General features: G+C 37.7%; 1 protein-coding gene across 2 annotated transcripts in view; it reads left to right on the forward strand.

Moving 5' to 3' along the window:
* The window catches only part of BEGAIN (brain enriched guanylate kinase associated), a 3126115-nt gene that overhangs the window by 2590344 nt on the left and 519247 nt on the right, over positions 1–16524 (forward strand). The window lies entirely within an intron of this gene.

The raw sequence follows: 16524 nt of genomic DNA on the forward strand, positions 1-16524 counted from the left end.
TAGATGACTCAACACTACTCAAAAATCTCTCACAGACATAGAGTAATACCATCTACTATCAACTAATCAGCTTATACTTAATCCTAACAAGACCAAATTAATGCTATTTACAAACCACAAAATGACTCAACCATCCACCCCATTCATTATCTATTCCCAAAGCAACATCAAAATCGAACCAGTAGACCACACCAAACTATTAGCAGTAACAACTGACAGAGCACTCAGATATGACACACACATAGCCCAAACAATCAAAAAGGTACACATCAAACTTGGGTCACTCTACAGAGCCAGCCCATACCTTACCCAGACTTCCAAACATGCCATAGCCAGAACACATCTACTATCTGCCCTGTTATATGCCTCCCCAATTCTTATAAACATAAGGAAAACTGACATGCACAAATTAGAGTCCTGTTACGATATAATAGCCAGATTTGCCACAAACCACACAAACAGATCACACCACTGCATAGCCCTCCAGCAACTAGAATGGCTCGAACTCTCTAACCTAATTCTTAACCAACTTACCATCACTCACACCATCATACACCATCATACACCAACTCAACAATTGCCCTGCCCTAAAAACTTAGTACACCCCTAATCCAGCAGCAGATTCCTCCGATCATCAGCTAAACTTTTACTTGAGATAACTAGAGCAAACAACAGTTACAGAGATGCTCTATTCTCCAAACAAATAGCTAAAGCATCGAATTCTACACCCCAACATATACTTTACACAACTAACCATTCTCAATTCAAAATTCTCCTCAAAGATCACCTAACAAAAAACTGGCTCTGCTCCTGTACCATACCAGGATGGTAAAACAAAACACTCTTGCACCCCTCATTCCCACTTCCTAGTACTTTACTCTGGAAAAATACACATACCTGAGCAATGTGTTATTCTTCTTTTTTCCTATATTGTATTAAGACAAATAATATCAACAATTGTTTTCTATAACTAAATACACTTATGTCTTGCTAATGTTTTTATCTTAATTCAATAATTAAGTGACTCCTTGTATTGTACACCACTGACTTGTATTGTATATCTCACATCTGTATTGCACTACACATGGTTGTTTGTTATCTGTTCTGCTCAATCTATAAATGTTGTAATGAGGAGCTTTTCTCTCCGGGTCTCTGCTGAAAATGGGCCTTTTTGGCCCAGTTGGACCCTCCCAGTAAACAAATGTAAATAAATAAACAAATAAATGAAGTCAATTGCAACAAAAAAAAATGAAAGACTATGTGGATCAGGGGAAACACTAGATAACAGGCATACTTTGCTTACCATGTTTTAAAGGCATTGAATAAATTCAAATCCTGTATCCACCAATCTCATACACAGGCTATTAATCCTCTGTACACATCGGGTATATTTGACAGTATTACCGTAAGTTTTTCTTTAAAAAATAAATAAAGTGTAGGGAGGAAGGTTTCAAACAGTGCAGCCTTGATGCACAGTACAGTAGCATTAACCCTCTAGGCTAATTAATCAGTTAGCAGGACTAGTGTTATTTTATTCCTGTAAGAAATATGAAACTCTGATGTCTGGCTTGATTCAATTGTTACTTCACTCTGTGAGTTAAGAGAAAAAGCATACATATAATAGGAAACAGCAGGCATCTGTCCGTGTGGAGCATGGCTTCAGTACAAAACTGAGAGAAACACTAGATGATAAGAGAGAGATGCATTTCACAGCATTACTTGGGCTCAATTAAAAATTGCTCATTATGAACAATAAGAACAGAAATAAAACTCTAGTTAACATTGTAAGGATATGTCATTTATGATGACAGGAACAAAAATTTAAAAAGTGACATTGAGGATGGTGTGTCAACTCAAGGACAGGTAAGAGGTGTGTGTGTGTGTGTGTGTGTGTGTGTGTGTGTGTGTGTGTGTGTGTGTGTGTGTGTGTGTGTGTGTGTGTGTGTGTTTGAATTGGGGGGTAGGGCTGTGCCAATGTAATGAACAGAATTCCGCTGTTAACTACTGCAGGAAAGTGCTAATTTGCACTCATACTAGTTAAGGGGGGTTCAGATACATGCAAATTAGCTAATAATGAGTTTTTTTCTTTATTGCACCTACCATGCATCTGAATCACAAATGTTTCTGCATGGCATACCTATCATATCTAGAAACTTTAATATTTTCACTGAGCCCTGTTGAAATAAATGGACAATGACAAGGTGATCATGCTGCAACAAAATTCAAATAAGTAAATCCTGCCTGAAAAAAGATACAACATTTTCCTTTATTAAAGATGATTGATCCACCTCTTCTTTAAAGTCTAAGACATGCAAATAAAGCTACTAGTTAATTTTATATCTTGTCATCCCTTTGGTCCTGGTCACTTACCATCACAAAGTATCTCAGAGGTTGCCACTCTTCTGGAACAAAATCCCAGTTCATGTAAAACAGATCTCTTCAATGACCTTATTTAAGCATAACTTAGACTTAGGATGGGAGATATTTACCCTGGGGGTGTCACCTATGTCCCTCTTGGATAAGGGCAGTCCATGTTGATCATAGACTCATGCTGCAAATACAGACCATACAACTTGGTCAATAAGGGAACAAGGGTATAACATGGATAGGGTTATATAGGCCGTAGTGCCAATAGCCTAGTAACCTTCTATGAATGTATGAATCTGTGAACTCATCTAGCCTTCACAGCAGTGTGTACAGCAATAGCAGCCAAATTCTGTTATACCCTTTGTGACAAAATGCTTCTCATGCATTCTGACTTTGATAAAATAATTTATTCCACTATATTTCAGCTGGTTTTGTGAGGCAAAGAGAGGGGGGAAAAAAACATGCCTTACTTTATACTCCCTGACAAGTCATTTGTGATCACCTCACACAATTGCATTCTCAGATGTGCAAAACCTCTCAAATGTGAACATCATTTGCAAGAGAAAAGCTCACCGAATACATTTTGTGGCAGGGGCAAATCCCTTGCAACTCCTAATTTTGGGGGCTATTCTCTCCACATCCTAACTACTTACATATACTCATTGCAAAGTCACATGAGCACAGACTATCATTCTGGACTTCTGTTTGGCAAATGGCTTGATGGTGGCCAACACATACATGAGTGACCTATATACAACTCAGGTAGACTTCATCTTTGTAAGAAAAGGGCACTGAGGTAGAATCAGTGATCGCAAGGTCATCTCCAGTAAAACAAATGGCCCACAGCATAAACCATTGGTTGCCACAATCAGCTGCAAGCAGTGGTCGGAGTAGGTTCTAAAATTAACAGAGACTAGGCTGAAGACCTGGAAGTTAAGTGGAGAGAAAACACAGGAGTTCAAGGAATTACTAAGGGCTCTGGCACCTCAGGAAGAAGAGGAAAGAGGTGGAGATGAAAAAGAGTGGTAGAGTCTCAAAATGGCATGTGTAAGGACTATAGAACAGATATGTGGCTGAGACAGCTATGGAAGCAAGAAACATAAGAAAACCTAGTGGTGGAATGCAGAAATCCAGGAAGTTATCAAAAGAAAGAAGGTGTGCAGGAAAAAAGTGGGAGATAGAAAATATGGACCAAGCTAAAAAGGAATGCTGGTTGGCTAACAAAGAAGGTAAGAGATGAGTTGCCATCACAAAGGACAAGGCATCAGAGACACTCTACCAACTTCTGGAAAGTAATCCAGTAGATGGCAAAAAGCAACTCTATCAGGTTCCAAGGCAAAGACATAAAGATAAAGAAGATAGTCAGACCCCCTTCACAGGGGATGTGAGCAACAACCTGCTCACTAGTCCACAGGACATCAAAAGCAGATGGAAGGAGGACTTCTAGCAGCTCCTGAATGAGAAAAATCCCATAGAAGCTGTACTGTCTCAGACACAGCCTACAATGAAAGAAGAAGAGGAGGAGCCCAGCCCAGAAGAACTAAGAACAGCACTAAAGAAAATGAAGTGGGATGAGGTCACAGCAGATATGATCAAGATGTTAGGTGAGATAGGGGAGAAATGGTTCCTGATGGTATTCAAAGCAGCATGGAGAGAAAGAACTATCCCAGATGATTGGGCCAAAAAGAATTCTAGCACCAGTGAACCAAAGCAAAGGGGACATCCACAACTGTGAGCAGAACAAAGATATCAAACTCCTCTCACACTTTATGTAAGTTCTGGAGAGGGTCATTGATAAATGTATATGCAGAGTATTAGAAAATAAGGTGGGAGATCAGCAGTTTGGATCCAGATCAGGATGCAGCGCAACCAACTTAATGTTCGCAGTGAGACAGATAGTTGAGAAAAAGCTAGAGATAAAGAAAGAGTTCAACTGAGCATTCCTATACTTGAAGAAAGCATATGGCAAGGTCCTTAGAAAGCTGATTTGGGCAGTCCTGCAGTGATTTGAAGTCCTGGAAGCACTGGTAAAATTATGGCAAGACTATGTACAAGGACCCAATGAGTCAAGTATGAACAATGTTCAGACTCCCAAAGGGATTCCCTTTGGGAATGGTTTACATCAGGGTTCAGCTCTGAGCCCACCGCTTCTCATACTGGTGATGGACTACATTAACAAACTGGTTGTGGGGGACAGGTTTTCAAAGCTACTGTATGCAGATGATCTGACATTACAGGCAAACTCTGAGCAACAACTTCAGCAAAGAATAGGGGAATGGAATGCAAAACTGAAGGCACATGCAATGAAGCTGAGTACAGATAAAACATTTCTAAAGGCAGCAAATGGGGAGAAATCAGAAGAAGCTGAGAAATGAGATAGAAAGGACAGTAATCAAATAAGTTAACAGCTGCAGGTATCTGGGAAGGGCTGCTGAGCAAGAGTGAAGTCTGAATGAGTCAAAACTAGAATCGGAGGGGCTACAGCCAACTTGCACAAAGTCACAGGTGTAGTGTGTGACAGAAGAATTTCAAAAAAGCTAATAAGTAAAGTGTACAAAACAGTGGTGCGACCAGTACTACTGTATGGTATAGAAACGTGGGCAGTAAAGGTAAAGCAGTTGAGGGAGCTAGAGGTGATGGGAATGAAGTGCCTGAGGTGGGTGGTAAGATGCACACTATGGGACAGACTAAGAAAAGAAGGCATCAGAGCAAAAGCCAAAGTATATTCAATTGCAGAGAAGGTCAGAGAGAAAAGATTACTGTGGTTTAGGCACGTGTGTAGAAAACCATAAGACAATCTGCTGAAGGAGATCTGGGACAGAAAGGATGTAGGCAAGAGAAAACTAGGGCTTCCAGCAAAGAGATGTATGGATTGTGTGGCAGAAGACCTCAGACATCCAGGCATGACTATCGAAGAAGGTAGGAGAGTGGTACTGAATCAGAAGAGATGGCAACAGTTGGCACAATACCCAAACCCCATGTAGAAAATGTCAAAAAGGTGTTGATGATGATTATGATGATGACCAACACAGGAAAGAGGGAAATACCTGTTATACCAGCAATTCATCTTTGCCATGACTGCAAATGCAGTACAGCCATACTTTTCTGAAGCTGCAATATCCTCATGGCTTTATAAAGTAGTGACACTACTGCAGTCCCTCACCATTACCAGAGCCGATCATGCCCCCTAACTGCTTGCAAACAGGGTAGCTGCTTCCTTCATCCCACCCTTTTTACAGGTCTGGGTAGTTTGTTGAAGCTGCATTTGCTGTCTGGATATCGCTTCTGGGATATCTTAAAGTGGGATCCTCTCACTAAGCTAGCTTAAAACTAAGTTAATTAACATTTCATTGTCTGAGTCCCTCGTTTCCTTCATTGTCTCAGTCTGACCCAGATTCTGTTGGGTTTATTGCCCCTACTAAAAAAAAACAATGATAGTACCTACGTTACTTACATCATGTCCTTACTTAAGTGTTATTTTTGACAAAGGTAGTCTTTCTTCCACTGTCTACACATTCCCTGTGGTTTCTAGTGTCTTTTCACTGTTCACCATAAACATATACTATCACCAGCTTTCTAACAGGATTCGCCTTTCAGTAGGACTCTGACTTTCTTTTATCAGAGTTATAACACTCTGTGAATTAAGAAAAGAGGTATATCCTCTACTCACAACACATTTTTTTAACTTGTACTGGAAAACTGTAAACAAGAGCAGATTCTGTAACATCTACATACAGAGATGTGTTTCATTTTAAAAATGCATATTGCACTGCATTGGATTAAAACTTACTAGACAGCTCCTAGCTATGTTGCTTAATTCAGAAGCATTAATAGCATTTCACTTTTTCTGTTTCGTTTTTAGTAAATTCCCCACTTAAAGGTAGTTTAGGATTGTCTCTGTAGTTGTGAAGAGGCAAGAGGTTTTCTTTTTTTCACTCTTAGTTCTAAGAAGGTTATGCCAAGACCTACCATGTTTTATGGATTCTTCTGAGGTGAGTGATCCCTACTGCTTTGAGACAGTTGATGTGCTACCATGGATCTTTCTACTGTCCATACGTTAGTCTGTCATTGTGAGGTTCCAGAACAATCCACCACAAAGATTGGATGAAGTATGATACTTATGAAACAGTACAGCGTCATGACCTCCACAATTCAAAGTGCTGCATGTTTGTCGGGTTTCAAACGTTTCTGAGCTAAATGCACTAGGTCAAACATTTAAGAATAGACAAGTTTATTTAGAAAATAAATCCATACATGGAAACTTTAGATCGTTGTCACAGGTGTGACTCCTGAGCAGGCTCATACTTCTTTTACCTTTTTTAGTAATTGGTTTGAGCTGTTTCTATGTCAAAATATGCTTTCTGGTATTCAGCACTCCAAAATAGCATTACCAGACTGGTCTAACAAATAAATGGGCAGCCTTACTATGCCCTGTTCTTTCAAAGTCTTCTAAGTAATTCTCCACATTGCTAGAGCGGCTCATTTTCTGAAGAAAGGGCAAGGTCAAATAGTTGATGTCCTGAGCTGGATTAAGCCAGTTATTGGACTTGTTGCCAACCAGATGCTAAGACCCAGGCCTGCTCCTGTAGGTTCTAAATGACCATCTGCTGCTTTTTCGTAGGCTTGGACCAAACTTCAGTGATTCTTCATTGAGCCACTGTCAAGGTAGTAAAAGATCTTTATGCCAGTTTTGCAGGTCTCATATATTTTGGTCGCTGTCATGCTGAGCAGTCATTCTTTGCTGTATAGAGACTGGAATCTGAAATCAGAGGGAGCTGGTGACCAAAAATGCATATACTGTAGGCTGTAGAAAATGTTTGTAAAGAACATAACAGACAGTATTATATCCTATAACTGTATACCCACTGAAAATTATAAATGTGACTTCAAAATGTACATTTTTACGCACTTCACAAACTAGACAAATCACACTCTAACTATGTAGCACAGTCTAGTGTACTCAGAGCAGAATGGCAACCTATGTGTCGCAGTAACCAGCTGGGGAGAGAGGGAGCGAGGGAGAGAGGGAGCAAGTGGTTGTTGCTCACCCATCCTGTGAAGGAAAGCAGTTCAGTTTGCTGCAAGACTCACAGCAATGAAGGCTAGAAGTTATAGCAGAAGCCATAGAAAGGGCCAGGGCATGCACCTACCAAGCAGCATGTCAACAAAGTAGCCAGAATCAAGGGCATGTATGAAAGATTGCACAACCAGGGACCACTATTTTGAGGCACCAGAGTGTCACAGTTATTGTAGGAATATTGAAATTAGGGAACAATGAAACCCTTTATGACTGGTAATGGCTTTCTCTGTCCTTCTTTCACTCTCCCTCTCTCTGTCTCATGAGTTGGAAAAAAATGGCTTTGAATATAGGAGGGTTAATGATCTCCAGGAGTGATGGACAAAAATGACTTAAAAAAGGCAAAACAAAACAAACCACATAGTGTAAAAAGATATAACCCCCCTGCATCCTTTCATGTGGATGTGGCAGTATATTGTACTTCAAAGTAAGGGGAATACTCTGAGACACCACAGCATCAGATTTCACATTATTCCATCAAACTCAGACTTTCAGTTTTGCTATTCTGTGAATTGCATTTAAATTCCTTAGAATTACAGTAGGTGCCTCTATAAAAATACACTTCTTACAGCTTAACACTGTACAGAGAACCATGTCATATTTCAATTAGATTTATGGTTCAGGCTTTGACACATGACATTGACAACTTTTCTGTCACTTTCTGTATTTAGGACCTACAGGAACAGGCCTAAGTCCTAGCATCTTGTTGACAACAAGTCCAAGAAATGGCTTAATTCACCTCAGGGCATCAGCTATCTGACCTTGCCCTTTCATCAGAAAACGAACCCCTCTAGAAATGTGGAGAATTATGTAGAACACTTTAAAAGAACAGAGTGTAGTAAGCTGCCCATTTACTTGGTAGACCAGGATGATAGCCCCATTTTGGAGTGCAGTTTTTGGCACTGTGTTAAAGGAGCAGACATGCAAATATTTGTACAGTATACCTGACACTGTTTATGCTTCTAAGAGGACAACTTTGACACTTTAACATACACATTAACAGCGAATCATAACTGCTAACTGCTAGTAATTTATATACTTTTGCGTGCACACACACACACACACACACACACACACACACACACACACACACACACACACACACGCACACGCACACGCACATGCACACACACACACTAAATATATATGTGGGTGTGTTTTGTGTCTGTCTTACTGTCTGCATGCCTGTCTGTCTGAGCTGTATATCTTGTCTCTGAATGCAATTAAGTTTGAAGTGTATACAGTTGTGAAAAGGTCCATGAATATGTTTATGAGAAAACAGTGTTGTAAGGAACAGACCATAAGACATTGTAGAGTATAAATATGTTTCTGTGCAAACCATTTATTTCAAAGACTACAAAAAATGGTTTTGAGATTACAAAAGTTTAACTTAGTTTTGAAGTAAAAGCCAGGAAAAAAGAAGTATGCAGAAGATATAGCAGATGATTTGTACTTACCAGAACAAGATATCTTGGAAATGAGCTGGAATTAAACTGGATAATTCCACAGCTGTTTATGACCTCAAGAAAAAGCTTGACAAGTTCCAGCAGGATAATCATAATGAAGAAGGGATATGAGTGCTTCAAGTTCTGGTAAAGAAAGGTTTTCCAGAAGGAAAATCTGTTTTGTAGCAAGAAATACAGCAACACATTTTATTTAAATAAAGTTATACAAAAGCAGGTCTTTGCAGAAGTCAAAATAATAGTGCCTAATGAGCTAAGGAAACAAATGCTGGCAAGAGTGTGAGTCACATTTAGGAATTATGAAGAATTAAGAATAAGTTTGTGAGATTTTATAATGTTCAGAAATATCAACAGGTACACAATTTTCTAATGTGCATTGCATGTCGTCACAACAATCCAAGAAAAAATAATGGTCTTTATTCATTTCCTGGAAAAAAAAGCAGAGTCTAGTAGGAGCTATATGTTTCATTGTCATGAATGTATGTGCTTGATTATTACACAATGTTTGGAGTGAGCTCGCTCAGAGATGATAGACACTGTAAGAACCAGTGTGATAATATTCTCACACATGGGTTTAATAATTTTGTGATATTTGATGATGGCCCACAGCCTACAAGCATGGCATTTAATTTCAACATGGGATATATAGTTACCGACATTCAAATAAAGCACAAGCATCCATTGCATTGCAGGTGCTCAGCTTAATATAAAGTTAGGCACTTCTGTACCAATTAATAGTCCAAAAACTAGTTTAGAACTGTGTAGTCATATATGAAGTCAAGAGAGCCTATCCAAATATGAAAATTTACATTAAAAAAAATCACAGCATTAACAGTTTCCTGTTCTTTAGAAATATACTTCACTCTGCTGGAACATAGATTAACTCCATGCAAGGTAGAGGTTGGCTGCTAGGTCAAACATTTATGGGTCATACATTAATGAGCAGAATAACTACTGCTGTTTTCTTACTTCCAGCCTAAAAACCTATGCTTAATTAAAGAAGATTGAAAAAAAATAGTATATGTTTACAATCAGGCAGCAACACAGCTATCTTTTTTGAAACAGTGGAAAGAATGAGAAAGACCAATGCTCCACAAAGAAGCAGCCCAGTGGAATGGCTGCAAAGGAATGTGAATAAACCAAATCTTCTGTTGTTTGTATACTGACAATGGAAAATAGTGGAGACAAAACTGCAGACGTCTAATCAAAGCAAATAGATTGTTCTTTTATGGTTGTTTTTCCCCTTAAGAATGTGCATCTAAAATCCTACTCTCTCCTAATTTTTTGAACATGCCCCCTTGTATCATCATCATCCCTTTCCACTTTGATTTATAATCTTCTACTAAATTTATCTATATGAGTCTTAACTTCATAGCTCTAACATATCTATACAAATCAGGTAATCCTAAACAAACTTGTTCTATGGGAAGGATCAGCTTATCCCACTTAACTCTCGCCCTCTTCCCCTGCCAAATGTATTCCTTCAACTCTTTATTAACTATTGTCCAAAATTTCTCCTCTGATTGATAAAAATATGCCTAGCCTGTCTATAAAAGTAATGTTTCCAACAAAGTGGTAGTATTCCTAACATGGGATAGTACAAACAAATACTGTCCATGATGAGTCTTGCAGCAATCCTCCCTTCAGGAGGGAGAACGAGCATATTTACTTTAAAAACATTGTATTTATTTATTCTCTGATAGATGAGCATGCTTTGTTAAAACAGACTTTGTGTCACATGAATGGATGACTGAACAATCATCTCCCTTCATAAGGCAGGACCTTCAACACATCTGGAAACTACAGACCCAGTAGTCTGACTTGTCTTATTTGCAAAGCCATGGAAAGAATTATCATGAAATTATCGAATAGGACATAGGAGACCTCCAGACACTGGATCCATCCCAGTTTAACTTTGTCAAAGGAAGGTCAAGCTTACTGAATATGGTGCACCTCTTTGAAAGGGTCACTAATGCAATGGATGAGGGGAAAATGGTGCATACTACCTAACTTGCCAGAACTAGTTTTAAACCCCACTATAACATGCTGGCTATCTAGTTGGCTCACTGACAGTACCCAGAAGGTTAGAACCGGTGAGGTCTCTTCCTCAAAGAGTCCAGTCATCAGCAGAGTTCCCTAGTGCTCTATACTCCTCTTTGGCATCTACTTCTTAGATGTCAGACCAAATGTCAAAGGCCTTTGGCTGACAAAGTTCACAGATGATTGCAAACTGGGAGCAGTCATTGAATCCCTCCAAAATGAGAACAAGGTGTAATGCAAACAAACGTTTGGTGACAAAGCAATGACTTAAAACCCAGTACTGAGAAATGCATTATAGTCCCCTTTGGGAAGGCTGTCACCTCGAGTAACTACATCATTAATAAAACACCCTTAAAAGTTGATTCACTAATCAGGCATCTGGGAACTCATGTAGATAGTAACCTAGCCTTTGACCAACTTGTGTCCAAAGTAGTAAAAAAAAATCCTTCTATTTTGCTCAACTTATAAGCAAGGACGTGTCATCGACTTCCAGACAGGTCATCATACCACTGTACTCGACCATCATCAGATCCACCCTAGAGTATAATGCCCCTTTTGGTATGTACCTGACCAGAATCACCAGACACATGCAGCAACTGGAATGTCCACAAAGTTTCCTTAAAAAAGAATACAGAGAGTTAACACAATGCCCTATGCTGACCACCTCAAAGCCCTACCTCTTTACTTGGTATTGTACAGAATTCTTACAGGTGATCTTTGACTGGCATATAATGCATCTCTGGACTCTGTTTTGATGAACCTTTTGCACATCTGTAAAACAAATGGCATCAGAACTATTGGATTAAAAGACCTAAATTTTGCTTGAAACATAAATGAAACATTTTGGAGAGACAAATATATTTCTCATAGAATTCCCATTCTCTAGAACAGGCTCCCCATCCATGTCAAGCAGAGTCCCTCTCTATCACTATTTAAGTGAAACTTGGGCCAATGGATGGGTAATCAGAAATTCACCCTTGGTCTAGCTCCAATGTATCTGATACACAGAGGCAGTCAGTAAATCAATGACTATATAAATCAAAATTGTGGGTCACATTTGGGTTGCACAGGTAGGTTTATACGGGTCCTAGTCATCGTTAACATAATAAACACCTATGAAGCTATGACCATATACTCAGACAGCATGAGAAACAGAAAAGTTTTTACTACCCATAAAGATGAATTACATTTAATGATTATGCTTCTAGCAAGGATAAAACATTGTTCTCGCTTTGTTTGTGGATATGAAAATTACAATTAAAAATATTTGAAATGTGTCTTCACTTGAAATTGTAAAAGTCGAGAAATGTGCTGTATTACTCAAGCAATGTCAAAATATGTAAGAATCAAAGCAAAGAGGTGTTTCATTATAGAATGTGTTACATTTTTATCTAATTTCTACTTCAGTATAAAGTGCAGAGTTTTAAATTATTAAAGGAGAGCCATAACGTATGTTGGTGCCTCATGACTGCATCAAAGCTCAAAAAATATATCATGTGGTCTGCTATCATTTATCATATGTATATTCTTTAACAAGTAGTGATGAAGCCAGCAGTTTGTAGTCTGTTTCTTCTTCAATATCTTAGGCTGTACACTTACTGAGAACTGGTAATACTGCAACCAACGTATTGTGTACTAGTAGGCCACTATACAGAGAAATACTAATACCACGTATTGGGTAATATATAATATTATAACATAGTGAGGCAATAGTAATACCGCATCTGAGTACTCTGTCATGTTATGGCAGCCATACTGAATAAATTATGATAATGCATCTGAAATACTGTTATCTTCTTACAGACATACTGAAGAAATGGTAATTCTGAATCTAACGTGCTATATTTTCTTCTGACACCAATGTTGAGAAACTACTAATATGACATTTGAAGTACTGCTGACAACCATACTGAGGAAATGGTAATATCATGTACAGAGTACTAAGAATGTTTTGATGTTGGGGGAGAGGTCAGTATGTAGCAAATGAGTTTGTGGCATCTGTTCAGCAGGTGAAACCTTCCTTTGGCATCTTCTAGTTTAGAAAACTATTTTTGTACTCACTAATTTACTGCAAAATATAAATTCAGTATCATAATCCACAAAGCTTAAGTACAGTGTCATCAATTTACTTGTATGATTTGGAAGTGCTGTGACCATTCTTTGGCATCAGTAAAGTAACAAAACATTTTCTGTGCCTATGAGCATGACAAAACCTTGAACTACCAACTTGGTAGGATTCGTAATACCAAAAAACTGAAACTCATTTAGTGAGAAACTTAATTTATATGTTACAGCCAAAACACTAAATGAACGCGCTGATATCATTGAGAGATCACCCAATAAAATGGATTTAGCCAAACTAATAACAGAATCTTTTATACACAATTAGGAATATACTTCCAGGAGGAAGGAGAGTAACTGAATAAGTCATTACAAAAAGGGCAGTATCACAAAAATGAAAGCAGTAGCTATCGGGTTAATGAAGGTTGAGCAGCTCTTTCTTAGATTAACCAAAACTGTCTAATAGTTACAATGTCACAATACATCATTTGTTTGTGACTAACAACCTGATATTGCAGCAAACAGCTAGTAAAATTCATCAGCTTTGTGATAAATTAAAAGCGCCTGAGCTGGAAGCACAAAACATAGCAACTATGGTTGGACAACTTCAGCATCTGCTTGATGTCCAAACTAAAAAAGACACTCAGATCACAGAAATGGATGAAAGGTAGCCACAGCTAACGTTAATACAGTCTAGTTAATTAATGCAGACACCAAAATGCAGAATAATTAAGCATTGCAGAATATGATTCTGAACTTGGAAATGTATTTGTGATGGAAATATTGAAGTTTTATTAGTATAGCTAAAAAAAAGGAATAACCATTATAGCTTAGAGACTGTTACGTGCAATATACTAACCAACGTAAGAAGCATTTCAGTTGATAAAAGAAAATAAAAAAAATATTCATTAAATAATTTTCATTATACATATCAGCATAAGTCAAATAACTCCATCCCTCCATCTACCTTAGTAGGTCCACAACAAGGAAAATATTTTATCAGTAGTAATTCAGAAGGGAACCAATTATTTCAAAATAGCATCATCTGTTTTATAGAACTTCATATGATATTTAGCAAAACAGAAAAGCTTATGAATATTTAGGAAAACAGAAAAGCTTTATAACATTAGAAAATCAAGCTCTGTGTTTCCAGATTATATGGAAAGTTTTATCCTGCTCCGAATCCTCTAAAGGTGCATACAAAGGAATAACAGCAATAAAATTTAAAGTTCAACTAACTTTCTAGAAAATACAAGTAAATTAGATATCCCTAATATGGATTTTCTTTCTTTTTTTGTTTTCTTTCATTCATTTCTATGGAATATTGCTTTCCTATTATCCAGTATCATAATTTTCACAAGTTAAAGCAATATGTCATCAATGTAGTTGCATGCTTGGGCAGTGCTTATAATTATGTTATTTAGCAAGTGGCGTGTGTGTGTGTGTGTGTGTGTGTGTGTGTGTGTGTGTGTGTGTGTGTGTGTGTGTGTGTGTGTGTGTGTGCGCACGCGTGTGTGTGTGTGTGTGTGTGTGTGTGTGTGTGTGTGTGTGTGTGTATATATATATGTATATATATATATATATATATATATATATATATATATATATATATATATATATATTTATATATATATATGTGTGTGTGTGTGTGTGTGTATATACATATATATATATATATATATATATATATATATATATATATGTGTGTGTGTGTGTGTGTGTGTGTGTGTGTGTGTGTGTGTGTGTGTATTCTTAAATGTTTTGCTATTTAATACATACACTTGGCATTTATCCAAAGTTGTGGTTTGCAATCATTATCATAGATTATTTGAATTATAACATTTTTTGCTGGAAAATTATACGCATTCCATAGAGACAATATATTGGGTAAAGGCATAATGACTAATGAAGTCAGAACTTGAACCAAATTAAATCCAAACAAAAAGGACTCTTGGCTTATTTGAAGAGAAGTGAAGAAAAGTCTTTGATTCAAGAACCGTATTTTAAGAATTAACAGGTTGTTCATATTAAAAACAGGAATAAGTGAATCAAGGATGTTTATGTTAATAATGGTATGACTACATTACAAAGATAAGATTATTATTAAATGTATGTTTTCTGGTTATGTTTGTAGCATTTGGGGGCATTTCAGAGTTATTATGTCTCTGTATAATACATATACATAAACAATCATTGGATGTGGTTATGCACCTTTTTAGAATTCAGTGCCTTTTTGAATGATTGATCCGGTACTTCACTGCTTTGCATCAATATACATCAAGTTGGTCATTATTGTTGTAGACTGGAATGGCATTGCCTCCTCCTTAGATAAATGTGATGATCCAAATTGTTTAATATGAGTGGAAATGATTAATTTTATAAGTTTTCATTAAGACACTTTTTGTTTATTGATAGAAAATAAGTAGAAGCAGAGAAAATGCTGACATATTTAATTTAGACATGTTATATTATCAAGAAAATAATTATATTTGATATATTTCAATATGCAATTATCATCCATAAGACAATTTATAGTTTCATAGGTTCATAGGTATGTACTAGGCTAACAACCACTAGGGCCTTTTTAAGCCTAGTCACATATCCAAAATCTCGCCAGCTTAAGCAGGGGCTTGAAAGATGAAACATTTACAAGTAAGAGCCTGAGATATGAAGCATTTAGAAGGGTTGCCTGTGTCCATTAGCAATATAGGTGCCAAACCAAGGTGAATTTCTAGTTCACCATCCAGTTGTTCAAGTTACACTTGAACTGGATTAGGGAGGAACTCTCCTTCACATGGATTGGAAGCCTGTTCCAGAAAAGGGGGAGCCTGTGGGATACATAGCTGTCACACCAGTAGGTACTATTTATATCACAGGCAAAGTCTAAGTCTTTAAAATACTTAATTCTGATGCCATTTGTTTTGCACATATGCAGGAAGTCCACAAGGGTTGGGTCTGACAATGCCTTGTATGCCCCCCAACAATTTGTAGAAGAAAGAAAACAGGAATAGGGATTTTAGGCAGTCTGCATAGGATGTGTTGTTTATACCCTGTATTCTTTTAGTGAGGAACCTCTGAGGATGTTCTGATTGTTGGATATGCCTGGTTAGGAAAATACCACAGGGGACATTGTTATCAGTGATAGGTCTGATGAATGCTGAATATAGTGGAACAATGCAATCCTAAATGCCATATATTTTTATATAAGTTGCACAACACAGCATGATTTCCTCACTACTGTAGACACATGATGGTCAAAAGCTAGATTACTGTCTATATGTGTCCCCAAGTCCCTGACTACTGGGCCAACTCTTAGGGCTGTGTTGTTTATATGATAGTTACCAGGGGTGGATGACTTCGCAGAGGATACTAGTGTGCATTTCTTGGCATTTAGTTTCAGCCCATAGCTCTGACACAATTTACTTGTCTGTGTCAGCCCTTCCTGGAGAGCATTAGTTTCAGTAAGGGATTCCTTAACTGTGATTCGAGAGGGACTATCTATGTCAAACAGCGCTC

This window comes from Protopterus annectens, chromosome 6.part0, assembly GCF_019279795.1.
Source record: "Protopterus annectens isolate FY-2018-M chromosome 6.part0, PAN1.0, whole genome shotgun sequence".
NCBI classification, from domain to species: domain Eukaryota; kingdom Metazoa; phylum Chordata; order Ceratodontiformes; family Protopteridae; genus Protopterus; species Protopterus annectens.